Here is a 13182-nt window from a genome sequence, read left to right as displayed (position 1 = left end):
TAACCCTCCCGCAAGCATCCTCAACTACGAGAAAAGTATTAAGAATAAATTTTAACCATAGCATTAAACTTTTGGATCCAATCGGTCCCTTACGAAATAGGGCATAAACTGGGGTTTAAGCTTCTGTCACTCCCGCAACCCATCATCTAATTGCTACTCCACAATGCATTCCCTTAGGCCAAAATATGGTGAAGTGTCATGTAGTCGACGTTCACATGACACCACTAAGGGAATCACAACATACATACTATTAAAATATCGAACACATATCAAATTCACATGATTACTTGCAAAATGATTTCTCCCGTGACCTCAAGAAAAAAAGTAACTACTCACAAATAATAATCATGCTCATGATCATAGGAGTATTAAATAGCATAATGGATCTAAACATATAAACTTCCACCAAATAAACCATATAGTAATCAACTACAAGATGTAATCAACACTACTAGTTGCCCACAAGCACCAATCTATAGGTCCGGTAACAAGATTGAACACAAGAGATGAACTAGGGTTTGAGATGAGATGGTGCTGTTGAAGATGTTGATGGAGATTGCCCTCCCAAGATGGGAGAGTTGTTGGTGATGATGACGACGATGATTTCCCCCTCCGGGAGGGAAGTTCCCCTGGCGGAATCGCTCCGCTGGAGGGCAAAAGTGCTCCTGCCCAAGTTCCGCCTCAAGACGGCGGCGCTCCGTCCCGAAAGCCTTCTCCTTATTTTTTCTAGGTAAAAATGACTTATATACAAGAAGATGGGCACCGGAGGTGGGCCGAGGAGGGCACAACCCACCAGGGTGCGCTTGGGCTCCCTAGCGCGCCCTGGTGGGTTGTGCCCACCTGATGGGGCTCCTTTGGTAGTTATTTCCTCCAATAATTCTTAAATATTCCATAAAAAATCTCCGTGAAGTTTCAGCTTGTTTGGAGTTGTGCAGAATAGGTAGCCTGGCGTACCTTTTTGAGGTCCAGTTTTCCAGCTGCCGGAATTCTCCCTCTTGGTGTGTACCTTGCAAATTATGAGAGAAAAGGCATTAGAATTACTCCAAAAAGCATTATTATGGATAAAAACATTATAAATAACAGTAAGAAAACATAATGCAAAATGGACGTATCAACTCCCCCAAGCTTAGACCTCGCTTGTCCTCAAGCAAAAACCAAAATCGAAAAACATGTACACATGCTTTGAGAGAGAGGTGTCGATAAAAACAAAATACGGACATAGAAGCATCATGTTGATTATTATAACAGCAACAAAATTAAACATAAGACTTTTATCACAGAACTTTTATCATACACTTCCTATGGGTAAGTAACAGTTCATCACACAATCAAAGTATAAAGAAAAAACTCTATTAGAAACCAACAAACTATGTTCTCAGTCAACCTTGCAACTACAATTCATCATCTTTTTAGGAAGAGTCACATGTCGGAGCCTTTAGGCAAGTCCACATACTCAATCATCATATAGTCTTCTATGATTGCTAACACTCACCGCGTATCCATGATCAAAACGTTTCAACCGGACACACAGAAAGATAGGGGCTTATAATTTCGCCTCCCAACATACTCACCTCAAGGGTGATGTCAACAATAATAACTCATGCCATCTATATTCAACTGGACATATGTGCCTAGATCTTTCCTCACCACATGATGCTTGCCAAAGGAGAAAAATAAAAAGGAATAGAAGGAAAACTTTGACTCTTTGCATAAAAGTAAATACATGAAAGTAAAAGATAGGCCCTTCACAGAGGGAAGGAGAGGTTGTCATGCGCTTATTTGTTTGCATGCTCAATCCCTAGTGCAAGAGAACGACACGTTGTATTGCCCCTTAAGATGACAACCTTTATTTTGCAGTCTGTCGCTTTTATTCTTTGCCATCCAAGTTCGTACAACGCTCAATTTTCTCTTACACTAAATGATATCACACATTTAGAAGCAATTTTTATTGCCTTTTTGCATCGATGACAACTTACTTGAGGGGTCTTGCTCAATCCCTAGGTAGGTATGGTGGACACTTGAAAAAGATTTGGGTTTAAGGGTTTTTGGATGCACAAGCAGTATCTCTACTTAGTGCGGAATTTTTGGCTAGCAAAGATAGGGGCAAGAACCACATGTTAAAGGATCTATGACAATATGACTTCTATGTGAATATAAACAAACATAAACCATTAAGTTGTCTTCCTTGTCTGACGTCAACAATTTTGGCATATAATATTTTGATGAGGGCTCACAATCACAAAAGATTTCTAGGATAGTATATTTATATGTGAATCTTCTCTTCCCTTATTAATTCTTTCATGAGTTGCATTATTTACTAATGCTATGTTTGTCAATCTCTAATAAAATTTCCTACTTAATCTCGGGTTAATTCAAAACCGTTTCAAATTTAAATCCTAAATAAGTCAAACGACAAAAGTTTTCAAATATTATAATAAAAATGTTCGGGCCATGTCAATTATTGCATCGGTAATTATGGTGAAGTAATCACATTTTTATAAAATGCCTAAATGCTTTTAAATGAACTAAACAGAAAAGAAAATAAATAAATAAAGAGAAAACAGAACAAAAAGAAAAAGAAAACAAACAAGAAAAGGAACCCCCCCTTCCCCCACTGGACCCTGGCCCAACTGGGCCGACCCCAGGCCCAGCCGGCCTGGCCCACCTCGCTCGACCGTGCCCTCCCCTTCCCTGTTCCCCCGACCGGGGGCGGAACAGGGGCAGGTCCCCGCCGCACCCCCTCGCCGGCGACGAGGGAGGATAAGGCCGCCCCGACGCCTCGGCCTCCGCCCATCCCTCCAACTTGCCCCTCTCGCTCGCCTCTGCGCCTCCCCTCCCCCAGATCCACCTCTCCCCTCACCCTCTCCTTCGTTCTGGAGAGGAGACCGACGCGGTCGCCGCCGTTCTCCGTCGTTCACGCGACCACCGTGCTTTCCTCGCGACCTCGACATGTCCACGAGCTCCGCCGCGTCGAGCCCGTCCTCCCCGACCACCTGCTCGAGCCGGAACCCCCTACATCACCCCCAACGCCGTCGCCTTCTTCCTCGGGTCGCCGCCGTCTTCTTCGACTCCGGCGACTGCTGCTGCTACTAAGCCTCCCACGGGCATTTCTTGCGCCGCGCGGTGAGCCCCTCATCCTCTCCCCTCGCTCTCCTGGCCTCTTGAGCTCTCGTAGCCGCCGCTCTGCTTGCGTCTGAACGCGTCGCCGCGGAGCTCGCCGCCGGCAAGGCTCCGTTGACCTTTTGGTCACGGGCTCAAGCCCGTTGCATTCCCCACAGCGCGTAGATACACCCCAGCCCCTCCGTTTGCTCGATAGCACGCCGTAGCTCCGTTTTCGTCGAGCACCCGTGCACGCCGCCACCTCCGCCGCTCGCCGGCGCCGATTCCGGCCAAGTCCGGCGAAGTTACGGCCACCACTGGATGCGGCGCTGCGAGCTCGTTCGAATGAGACTAGCCCCGCTCCTCCCCAAGCCCTGTAGGCGAAATCCGGCGAGATCCGAGCCGCGCCGCGGCGTTTGGCGTCGCCGGCGTTGAGCCGCCGGCCGCGCTGAGCTGGCACACCTGGGGCCACCCCCTGGGTCGCTGCTAGTGGGTCCTGGTGGCCCAGTTGACTGGGTTGACCCTAGTCAACTGCTGACTGGGCAGGCCCCAGGCACTGACATGCGGGCCCCGCCGCATAATTAACAAAAAAATTGTTTTTATAAATAAAACTAAATAATTAATCTAAATAGGCACTGACAGGTGGGGCCTACCTGCTAATAACCTTGTTTAAGTTAATTATAAAACTCTATTAGTGCCCTGTCAATGACATGTGGGTCCCACCTGTCTGGTTTGACTGGTCAGCCGACCTGTTGACCTGCTGACGTCAGCATTACCTCATGCTGACGTCATAATTCATTTTTGCTTAATTCAAATAATTCCAGAAATTCAAATAATCTTTGAAAATTCATATCTTTTAAACCGTAACTCGGATGAAAATGTTTTCTACATGAAAGTTGCTCAGAACGACGAGACGAATCCAAATACGCAGTCCGTTCGTCCACCACACCTCCCTAACCTATCGAACTAGCAACTTTCCCCCTCCGGTCCGTCTGTCCGAAAACGCGAAACATCGGGAATACTTCCCGGATGTTCCCCCCCTTCGCCGGTACCACCTACTGTCGCGTTAGGACACACCTAGCACTGCTCAGTGTCATGTCACGCATCGTCATGTTTATGTTTGCATTATATTTACTGTTTCTTCCCCCTCTTCTCTCCGGTAGACTACGAGACCGACACTGCTGCTGCCCAGTTCGACTACGGAGTTGACGGCCCCTCCTACTTGCCAGAGCAACCAGGCAGGCCCCCCCTTGATCACCAGATATCGCCTATTCTTCCCTATACTGCTTGCATTAGAGTAGTGTAGCATGTTACTACTTTCCGATATCCTATCCTGATGCATAGCCTATCCTTGCTACTACTGTTGTTACCTTTACCTGCAATCCTACATGCTTAGTATAGGATGCTAGTTTTCCATCAGTGGCCCTACATTCTTGTCCGTCTGCTGTGCTATACTATCGGGCCGTGATCACCTGGGCGGTGATCACGGGTATATACTTATATACTATATACATGACACATGTGATGACTAAAGTCGGGTCGGCTCGTAGGAGTACCCGCGAGTGGATCTTTGTGGCGGAGCGACAGGGCAGGTTGAGACCGCGTAGGTGAGAGGTGGGCCTGGCCCTGGTCGGCGTTCGTGGTTACTTAACACGCTTAACGAGATCTTGGTATTTGATCTGAGTCTGGCCATTTGGTCTATACGCACTAACCATCTACGTGGGAGTAGTTATGGGTATCCCGACGTCGTGGTATCAGCCGAAGCTCTTTTGACGTCAGCAACTGAGTGGCGCGCGCCGCATTGGACCGTAAGCTCGCGCTTGTATTAAGGGGGCTAGGTCTGCTTCCGGCCGCGTACGCAACGTGCAGGTGTGCATAGGGCGATGGGCCCAGACCCCTGCGCGCATAGGTTTAGACCGGCGTGCTGACCTCTCTGTTGAGCCTAGGTGGGGCTGCGACGTGTTGATCTTACGAGGCCGGGCATGACCCAGAAAAGTGTGTCCGGCCAAATGGGATCGAGCGTGTTGGGTTATGTGGTGCACCCCTGCAGGGAAGTTTATCTATTCGAATAGCCGTGTCCCTCGGTAAAAGGACGACCCGGAGTTGTACCTTGACCTTATGACAACTAGAACTGGATACTGAATAAAATACACCCTTCCAAGTGCCAGATACAACCCGGTGATCGCTCTCTAACAGGGCGACGAGGAGGGGATCGCCGGGTAGGATTATGCTATGCGATGCTACTTGGAGGACTTCAATCTACTTTCTTCTACATGCTGCAAGATGGAGATGACCAGAAGCGTAGTCCTCGACAGGACTAGCTATCCCCCTTTTAATTCTGGCATTCTGCAGTTCAGTCCACTGATATGCCCCTTTACACATATACCCATGCATATGTAGTGTAGCTCCTTGCTTGCGAGTACTTTGGATGAGTACTCACGATTGCTTCTCTCCCTCTTTTCCCCCTTTCCTTTCTATCTGGTTGTCACAACCAGATGTTGGAGTCCACGAGCCAGACGCCATCGTTGACGACGACACCTACGACACTGGAGGTGCCTACTACTACGTGCAGGCCGCTGACGACGACCAGGAGTAGTTAGGAGGATCCCAGGCAGGAGGCCTGCGCCTCGTTCGATCTGTATCCCAGTTTGTGCTAGCCTTCTTAAGGCAAACTTGTTTAACTTATGTCTGTACTCAGATATTGTTGCTTCCGCTGACTCGTCTGTGATCGAGCACTTGTATTCGAGCCCTCGAGGCCCCTGGCTTGTATTATGATGCTTGTATGACTTATTTATGTTTTAGAGTTGTGTTGTGATATCTTCCCGTGAGTCCCTGATCTTGATCGTACACATTTGCGTGCATGATTAGTGTACGGTCAAATCGGGGGCGTCACAAGTTGGTATCAGAGCCGACTGCGTGTAGGAATCCCCCTTTCCACACTCCTTGGCCGAAGTCGAGTCTAGACATTACAAGAACTTTTACTAACATGGCTGTGTGTCTTACGGGCCCACGTCGCCATTGGGTGGTACTAGGATCTTTTACTCCTCGACCTTTACTCTGGGACTCTGAACTCTATTCTACTCGGGTTAAACAAATTTACTAACTCTAACACTAGGATCCCGTGACCGCATTCACCCCAAAGTTGGATAAGCCATAGTTGTTTCTTAGAATAGTATTTTGAACAATTCACACACTGTCATTTGACTCCTTTGAAATGTCTTTGCTTTTAGATGGAACCCACGAGGCAGGTCGTGCGCCACACGACGGCCATTGGTGCCTCGGGATCACCTGCGGTGCTAGCTGAGATGATGGCCTATCTGGGTTATCGCTGGCACCCTGAGTACACCGTCTACGAGGAGTACCAGGACTTTAACCAGGAGCAGTACCGTGCCATCGTCCACCTCTACTCTCGGGGGTACGACTCCACTACTGTGCTGCACACCGCACATGGTGTTGGTGTGACCATCGATATGGCTGTCCACGATGCTGCCTATGCTGCTCTGACACGTCTTCGTGGAGAGTATCGGGAGTTGGACACCTCCCCTTTCAGGCACATTGCTATCGCATCTGATGTTGGTGCGGAGGGATACTATACTGCTGCCTACTCCACTGTCACCCGAGAGCCCTTCTACCATCAGAACCTAGTTCTGCATGCTGATGGGCTAGATCGAGCTAACCGAGCTCTTCGCTACGAGATGTACACCACCCGTCAGCACCTTTACCGTGCTCTGACGCTGTTGCACCCCTTTGTCCGATCTGGACAGGTACCGCGTACTGCGATCTACCCAGCCAGGACCGTGATGCCCCACGGTGTCGGTTGGCCAGAGGTGGGAGGCTACTCCCCTGCACTTGGTCCTCTTCTACCACCTGAGCGTCGGGCTCTACACCTGAGTATCCGCGGCCCCCAGTCTGCTGACGTGGAGGGCTATCCGTTGCCTCACTACCGGCTGTCGGGCTACGATTACCTCCACAGTACCTCTTGGGACTGATGTAGTCTTGCTTAGTTAGTATTAGTTGCAGTCGCCGCGAGCCTGTGTGCCGCCTATGTTGTTTTAGTCTATGTACTGAACTCTATGCATGACCCCTTTTGTAAGTTATGCCGACTACTATGTAGTAGCTATCGTGCTCCTTTCATTATGCATGTTTCATCATGAATGATTCTTGTCTTTGCAAATTTCTCAATGCTGAACTACCCCTGTTATATATTAGCAGGATGGTTAGACCAGGTGGTCGTGGTCGTGATGGCGATGCCCCACCACCACCTGAGTACATGGCTGGTATGATCCAACAGTTTGAACTGAACCGCCAGTTCATGGAAAATATGATGGCTCAGTTTCCTCGCCCCAATATGAACCAGCAGCCAGCCCAAGTGACTCTTCAAGATTTCATACGCCTCAACCCAACCATCTACCGCAGCTCAACTCAGCCTCTGGATGCTGATGACTGGCTCCGTGACATCACCTATGAGATGGAGTCTGCTGATGTAGCCCCTGCCAGCTATGTCACCTTTGCTTCCTTCTTCTTGAAGGGACCCGCAGCTCAATGGTGGGACAGCCACAGGCGTACTCTGCCAGCTGGAACAATCATCACATGGCCAGACTTCCAAGCAGCTTTCCGTGCCCGCTTCATTCCTCAGGGAGTCATGGACCGGAAGAAGCGTGAGTTCCGCAACCTCACCCAAGGCAACAAAACTATTGAAGCTTATCAGCGGGAGTTTCTGGACTTGTCTCGCTATGCTGAAGAGGACATTGCAACTGATGCACGCAGACAGGAGAAGTTCCGTGATGGCCTTCAAGCTGACATCAAGCTCGCACTTCTAGTGCATGACTTTGCTGATTTCGCCACCTTGGTGAACAAGGCCATTAATGTCGAAACTGGTCTGCAGGAATACCAGAGCTCTCACAGACGCAACCGTGACACGGGCTCATCTTCGGGCTCGCCCTCACAGAAGCGTAAGATATGGATCCCGAACAGCATGTACCGTCCAAATGCATCTGCCCCAAGGCAGACCTATGATGCACCTCGTCTGCCTCCACCACCATCTAGGCAGTCAAGACTTCCAGCTCCACCATCCCAAGCTCCTGTTCCCACTCCCAATAATGGTCTGTGCTACAAGTGTGGACAACCAGGTCACCGTGCCAGGGACTGCAATCAGAATCAGAATCAACTTGCCCTTCCAGCAACGGGCCGTGGTAACAACCAGCCCCGCAACAACAATGCTAAGTCTTATGGTCGTGCTCATGCCAACCACGTTGATCTCAACGAAGCTCAAGACCAGCCTGCTACTGTGATGGGTACACTCCTCGTAAATTCAGTACCAGCATCCGTTTTATTTGATACAGGTGCATCGCGTTCATTCATGTCATAAGATTTTGCATACAAGCACGACGTTAAATGTGAGGAGATGAACACCTCTGTATTGGTCAAAACCCACGTGGGACAGTGTCAAACCTCCTTGGTTGGCATCGATGTCCCCGTGGAAATCGAAGGGCTGGAATTCTATGCCTCTCCCATTATCCTGAAGTCGTCTAACATCGACCTCATTTTGGGTATGGATTGGTTGAAAGCGCATACTGCTTCTATAGTTTGCGCCACTAAGACCGTCCATCTGCTACACCCTTCAGATGAGATAGTTACTTACCAAGCCCATCTGGTGCAAAATGCCGAGGCAAGGCTCTATGCATTGAATGCATTGAATGCTGCACCACTCGAGGGCATTGAAAACATTCCCGTCGTGCGTGAATTCCTCAACGTCTTCCCTGAAGAACTTCCAGGGATTCCCCCTGCTAGAGCTGTCGAATTCATCATCGACTTGAAACCAGGCACCACTCCTATAGCCAAGCGACCCTACAAAATGCCGCCGCATGAACTCCTTGAGCTTAAGGAGGAAATCGACAAATCTCTTCGCAAAGGATTCATTCGCCCAAGTTTCTCTCCTTGGGGAGCACCTTCTCTCTTTGTCAAGAAGAAGGATGGGACAAACCGGTTAGTTCAAGACTACCGTCCTATAAACGAAGCTACCATTCAGAATAAATACCCTCTTCCTCGGATCAATGATCTGTATGATCAACTGGCGGGTTCGTCAGTGTTCTCTATGCTCGACTTGAGGTTGGGCTACCACCAGATCCGTGTTCGCGAAGAGGATATCCCAAAGACCGCCTTCGTGACTCGCTATGGTTCATACGAGTACACCGTCATGTCTTTCGGTTTAACCAATGCTCCAGCCACCTTCTCTCGTCTGATGAACTATATATTCATGGATTACCTCGACAAGTTCGTCGTGGTTTATCTGGATGATATCCTAGTATTTTCCAAGAACGAAGAAGAACATGCTGAACATCTTCGACTTGTGCTGGAAAAGCTACGAGAGCATCAACTATATGCCAAGTTCTCCAAATGTGAATTCTGGCTACCGGAAGTAACCTATCTTGGGCATGTCATCTCTAAGGATGGTATTGCCGTCAACCCCGAGCGAGTTCAGGCTATTCTTGATTGGACTCCTCCCAAGAACGTTAAGCAAGTCAGAAGTTTTCTCGGTCTCGCCAGCTATTGCCGTCGATTCGTCGAGAACTTCTCCAAGATCGCCAGACCTCTGACTAACCTGTTGCATAAGGGCGTCAAGTTCCAATGGACAGACAAATGTCAGGAAAGTTTCCAGGCACTCAAAGACAAGTTGACTTCTGCCCCAGTTCTAGCTCCACCGGATACTAAGAAGGACTTCGTCATTTACTGCGACGCTTCCCGTCAAGGATTAGGCTGTGTCCTAATGCAAGACCGCAAAGTGATTGCTTATGCCTCTCGGCACTTGCGCCCTCACGAAGAGAACTACCCAGTTCACGACCTCGAACTTGTTGCTGTCATTCATGCGCTGAAGCAGTGGCGACATTACCTTCTTGGTAATCGCTGCGAGATCTTCACTGACCACCAAAGTCTGAAGTATCTGTTTACTCAGCCAGACCTGAACCTCCGTCAGCAGAGATGGATGGAGCTTGTTGCAGACTTTTACTTGGGTATTTCCTATACGCCAGGCAAGGCTAATGTAATGGCTGATGCCTTGAGCCGCAAGTCTTACTGCAACCACCTCCAGGTTCACAAAGTTCAGCCCTCGCTTGTTGAAGAATTTAGGAAGCTGAACCTCCATATTGTTCCTCCGGGTGCACTCGCTCCCCCTCCTAAGGAGTTTGGCAAGGTGAACCTCCACGTTGTTACCCAGGGTTCCCTCAATACCCTAGTTGCTAAACCAGATTTCGAGGACAGCATCAAAAGGCTACAGAAGTATGACTCTGAAGCCCACAAGATTAAGCGCTACCTCGCAGAAGGAAAGCCCTCATTCTTCACCATTGCTGAAGATGGCACCTTATACTTCAAGGGGCGCCTAGTGGTGCCATGTGCAGAGAAAAACCTGGATATGACACAGGAAGTTATGAAAGAAGCTCATGATACGCCTCTATGTATCCATCCTGGTAGTACAAAGATGTACCAAGACATCCGTCAGAGATTCTGGTGGTCTAATATGAAGCAAGACATTGCTCGTTATGTTGCTGAGTGTGACGTTTGCCGTCGTATCAAAGCAGAACATCAAAGGCCTGCTGGAACTCTGCAACCTATCTCTATTCCTGAATGGAAATGGGACCATGTTGAGATGGACTTCGTCACTGGATTTCCCAAATCACAGAAAGGTAATGATGCTATTCTTGTCGTCATTGACCGACTTTCCAAAGTTGCACATTTTCTGGCAGTCAAAGAAACAATCACTGCTAGCCAGTTGGCAACGCTCTATATGTCCAGGATTGTTTCACTCCACGGTATTCCGTTGGTTATCAGCTCAGACCGTGGCAGCTTATTCACTTCAAGATTCTGGGCAAGTTTCCAAGAAGCCATGGGAACTCATCTGTCATTCGGTACTGCGTTTCATCCTTAGTCGCAAGGGCAAGTTGAACACGTAAACCAAGTTCTCGAAGATATGCTTCGAGCTTGTGTTATTTCCTTCGGCAAGAAATGGGAGGAATCTCTCCCGTATGCTGAGTTCTCTTATAATAATAGCTATCAAGCTAGTCTGAAGATGGCCCCCTTCAAAGTGTTATATGGACGAAAGTGCCGAACCCCTCTGAACTGGTCAGAAACTGGGGAACGTCCACTGTCCGGATATTATCCAAGATGCCGAAGAACAAGTCCGCATTATCCGTGAGAATCTCAAGACTGCTCAGTCACGTCAGAAGAGTCAGTATGACCGTCATCATAAAGACATGGTCTATCAACCCAGCGAAAAGGCTTATCTTCGAGTCACACCTATGAAGGGTGCTCACCGCTTCGGGATCAAGGGCAAACTAGCTCCTCGCTATATTGGCCCATTCATTATTCTCGAAAGGCGTGGAAAGGTGGCATACCAACTGGAGCTACCGCTGAACCTTTCTCAGGTTCACGATGTGTTCCATGTGTCACAGCTCCGCCGTTGCTTCAAGGACCCAATCCGAGCTGTGGATCATGAAGTGCTCGAATTGCAGCAAGACCTCTCCTATAAGGAGCATCCGGTACGCATTCTCGACCAAGCTGAACGCCGCACACGTCAGAAAGCGATCAAGTTTCTCAAAGTCCAGTGGTCGCACCATTCTGAAGATGAGGCCACTTGGGAACGAGAGGATCGTCTATGCGAAGAATACCCCGCACTGTTTCCTTCTAACTCCTAAATCTCGGGACGAGATTTCTTGTAGTGGAGGAGATTTGAACGCCCGGATAATCATGCTACAGTAATCTCACGTTAATGATGGCACGTCACCTCTCTCACTGTAATTAATCTCGGGTTAATTCAAAACCGTTTCAAATTTAAATCCTAAATAAGTCAAACGACAAAAGTTTTCAAATATTATAATAAAAATGTTCGAGCCATGTCAATTATTGCATCGGTAATTATGGTGAAGTAATCACATTTTTATAAAATGCCTAAATGCTTTTAAATGAATTAAAACAGAAAAGAAAATAAATAAATAAATAAAGAGAAAACAGAACAAAAAGAAAAAGAAAACAAACAAGAAAAGGAACACCCCCTTCCCCCACTGGACCCTGGCCCAACTGGGCCGACCCCAGGCCCAGCCGGCCTAGCCCACCTCGCTCGACCGTGCCCTCCCCTTCCCTGTTCCCCCGACCGGGGTCGGAACAGGGGCATGTCCCCGCCGCACCCCCTCGCCGGCGACGGGGGAGGATAAGGCCGCCCCGACGCCTCGGCCTCCGCCCATCCCTCCCACTTGCCCCTCTCGCTCGCCTCTGCGCCTCCCCTCCCCCAGATCCACCTCTCCCCTCACCCTCTCCTTCGTTCTGGAGAGGAGACCGACGCGGTCGCCGCCGTTCTCCGTCGTTCACGCGACCACCGTGCTTTCCTCGCGACCTCGACGTGTCCACGAGCTCCGCCGCGTCGAGCCCGTCCTCCCCGACCACCTGTTCGAGCCGGGACCCCCTACATCACCCCCAACGCCGTCGCCTTCTTCCTCGGGTCGCCGCCGTCTTCTTCGACTCCGGCGACTGCTGCTGCTACTAAGCCTCCCACGGGCCTTTCTTGCGCCGCGCGGTGAGCCCCTCATCCTCTCCCCTCGCTCTCCTGGCCTCTTGAGCTCTCGTAGCCGCCGCTCTGCTTGCGTCTGAACGCGTCGCCGCGGAGCTCGCCACCGGCAAGGCTCTGGTGACCTTTTGGTCACGGGCTCAAGCCCGTTGCACTCCCCACAGCGCGTAGATACTCCCCAGCCCCTCCGTTTGCTCGATAGCACGCCGTAGCTCCGTTTTCGTCGAGCACCCGTGCACGCCGCCACCTCCGCCGCTCGCCGGCGCCGATTCCGGCCAAGTCTGGCGAAGTTACGGCCACCACTGGATGCGGCGCTGCGAGCTCGTTCGAATGAGACTAGCCCCGCTCCTCCCCGAGCCCTGTAGGCGAAATCCGGCGAGATCCGAGCCGCGCCGCCGCGTTTGGCGTCGCCGGCATTGAGCCGCCGGCCGCGCTGAGCTGGCACACCTGGGGCCACCCCCTGGGTCGCTGCTAGTGGGTCCTGGTGGCCCAGTTGACTGGGTTGACCCCAGTCAACTGCTGACTGGGCA

The sequence above is a fragment of the Triticum aestivum genome, chromosome 5D, assembly GCF_018294505.1.
Source record: "Triticum aestivum cultivar Chinese Spring chromosome 5D, IWGSC CS RefSeq v2.1, whole genome shotgun sequence".
Lineage (NCBI taxonomy): Eukaryota > Viridiplantae > Streptophyta > Magnoliopsida > Poales > Poaceae > Triticum > Triticum aestivum.
This window is presented reverse-complemented; position numbering follows the sequence as displayed.